At 30.2% G+C, this 3,237-nt stretch overlaps 1 pseudogene; it reads right to left on the bottom strand.

The window, feature by feature from the left end:
• Positions 1–959: 959 nt before the first annotated feature.
• LOC118614833 lies at positions 960–1,077 on the bottom strand (annotated as a pseudogene).
• Between the last annotated feature and the right edge of the window lie 2,160 nt (positions 1,078–3,237).

Here is a 3,237-nt window from a genome sequence, read left to right as displayed (position 1 = left end):
GAACAAAGAACTATAACTAGTATGCACATGTTGCAAAGAGGTTATGAGAACTAAAATAAATGTGTTTCAATGGCTTGATGAACTTCTGAGCACATAATAGCTGCTGTGTAAGATGTGTCTATTTTTATGTCAAAACTCTTCTCTTCCAAATAATGTGCAATACTATGAAAAATACATTACAGAACATGAAAGATTTTTAAGGCAGCATAACTATTTTAGATAATACCACAATAGTGGATATATGTCATTATACATTTGTCAAAAGCCATAGAATATACAACAGCAAGACTAAACCTAATGTAAACTATGGACTTTGAATGATAATTGTATGTCAATATAGGATTAATTATAAGAAATATACCAAATTGGTGCAGTTTGGGAGACTGTGTGCGAGTGAGGGAGAAGTTATATGTCGTGATTTTTTTTTTCCTCTGAACCTAAAAGTACTCTAAAAAAATCAAGTCTGTTTCTAAGGGAAAAATAATATAGTAACATAAGAAAGAAGCCATTTAACTCTCCTGTTTATTCTTCTACTAATTGTAATCAAGTGGCATTGATTTGACCCCTGTCTTCTTCACAGATTTTATGTGAGCATTACAATTACTTAATATATAAAAGGAAGAAAAAATTTTAAAAAATTTAAAATATGCCATATGAAAGACATGGGGTTCTGTTATTTGTTTTTTTTTTTTACTTGATATACATTGCACTTTTGTATACAAAAAAATTTTTATATTTCTAAAGTAATATATAATATATATTATATATAATATATTGTTTTTTAATAAAAACAATATAAAACATTATATTTATTGAATTATAATTAGTATGAATTATTTTATGTATAAAGTAAATTTTTATTTATTTATTTTTTATTTTTTAGGTGATGCAACACTTGGTTGACCTCACAGATTGCAAAGACCTTGTTAGCTTACAATTCTTTATTTTTAAATTTTTTATGCCTACAGCACCTGGGCTTTCTACATGGTCTCCCAACCAAGTACTAACCAGGCCCAACCCTGCTTAGCTTCCAAGATCAGATGGAATTGGGCTTATCAGGGTAGCATGGCCTTAGACTATAAAATAAAATTTTATTTAAATTATCAGTTATTTGTTTAGTTCTAGAATAAGTATACCAATTAATTTATAATATAAAATTATATTATAACATAAAATTTATAATATAAAATTATAAATTTATTTTATATTTATAAATATTTTATATTTATTTTATAATTAACATCAATACAATGATATTTAAGAAACATTTACTGCCCACATTATGCTGAGCTCTGTGGTAAAGCAAACAATATAATAAAAATAATAGACATCCTTTCAACAACTGAAGTGATAAATTCTATAACTGGAATATATAAGATGTATTAGGTGAGCCCTGAGAAGTGGTAAATATATATGTATGGAAAAGAGATGGTGTTTAAATTAATTCTTAATTCATTGGTATCTCCTTGGGGAATAAGCTGACTAAAGACTTTTCAGGAAGACAGACCATCTTTTCTTTTTTCTCTTTTTTCTTTTTTTTTAGTTTCAAGTATACAGTACATTGGTTAGACATTTATATAGTTTATAAAATGATCCTCTAATTGCTCTTTCTCTCCACTTGCTCTCTACCTAGTCATTACATTAATGTTAACTGTGTTTCCTATGCAGTGCCCCCCATTTCCATGACCATCTATAAACTACTGATTTGCACTTTACCCATTCTCCCAGCTCCCCATCCTTCCTCCCCTCTGGCCATCACCAGGTTTTCCCTATATTTATGAGTCTGTTTTTGATTGGTTTGTTCTTTTTGTTTCTTAGATTCCACATTTAAGTGAAATCATACGGTATTTATCTTTCTCTGGCTTATTTCACTCAGCATAACAACCTATAGATCCATCCATGTCATTGCAAATGGTAGGATTTCATTTTTTCAATGGCTGAGTAATATTCCATTGTATACATGAGCCATCTTTGAGATAATCACAAGGATATGTAAAAATATGCTTCTGGGGGTAGTAAATAATTAAATGTACCTGGAATTCTATTGCATTGTTAAGAGCAGCAAAAATGGAACAGGGAGAAGTATGCAGGAAATGATCATAAGAAATCTAAGTGACCCCATTAATAAATTTTGACAACGTGAATATGGATCCATTGTATAGTTTTAAGGTTACCAGTAACATGGCTTTTAGGTCCAAAACTTTTGCAATCTTCTGGGAAATAAAGGACACAAACTTCTAAGAAATAAAAGACAAGGACCTAAATTAGTCATAAAAACAGAAAGAAGAAATTGAATTTAAAGAATTCTAAGACAATAAAATTTATACTAAAGTTTGGCCAATTGTTTGCTTAGTGAGAGAAGAAGCAATTTATAACATAGATTTTAGCTGGATATATGTTGTTGATATTACTTGAATATTCAAAAGTAGAAGAGAAAATAGGACCAAAATGATAATATTTAGGGACACGTAGAGGTGTCTGTGAAATATACCTGAGGAAATGGCTAGTAGTAGGACTGGCTACATAATTTATGAGACCCAGTAGAAAAATGAAAACATATGACTTTTGTTTAAGAAATACTAAAAGTTTTGAGACAGTGAGTGCAGAGTATTAAACCAAGCATAGATTTGTGGGTCCCAGTATATAAGGCTCAGTGTGACTACACAAATTGAATGCCTGTGAAGCTTGCTCTACCAGCAGACGATATGACATATAGTAGTGAATCTTCAGAGAGAGTACTGAACTGGAAAAATAGGCTAAACATCAATGGTGTTATAAGGGATAACCGAAGTAATGGGAGAGCTTGCATCTCCTGCAACAAGGGAAACCCAGGATAGGTCCTAAAATGGGTGCATTTTCAAGGAATTTAAAAAAACTCAAGAAGATTAAAAAGCAATAGTCAGAACCTGAGAGGAAAATCTGAGGAATATATACATTCTAATATGAAAATCCAAAGAGAAAGCAGCTGGCATTATAAAATATCAAAGAAAAATGAACTAAAATAGAGATTTATGTAATCTCGAGTAGATAATTAGAAGCTATTGGTTACCTTAGATCAGTAGATAGTGGAAGAAATGCCACATGAGACACAGAACAATAAAATTTGGAAAAAAGAAAGCAATGCTTTAATAACTGATTTTGCAAAAGTATCAATGTGATATTTTTCTTTTTTTTTCTTTTCCTTTCTTTTCTTCTCTTTTTTTAATTAAACAAAGGTAGATGGGGTAAAAGAGGTCA

Source organism: Rousettus aegyptiacus, unplaced genomic scaffold (genome assembly GCF_014176215.1).
Source record: "Rousettus aegyptiacus isolate mRouAeg1 unplaced genomic scaffold, mRouAeg1.p scaffold_m13_p_2, whole genome shotgun sequence".
NCBI classification, from domain to species: Eukaryota; Metazoa; Chordata; class Mammalia; order Chiroptera; family Pteropodidae; genus Rousettus; species Rousettus aegyptiacus.
The sequence above is the reverse complement of the archived record's forward strand: the minus strand, read 5'-3'. Positions and strand labels throughout refer to the sequence as shown.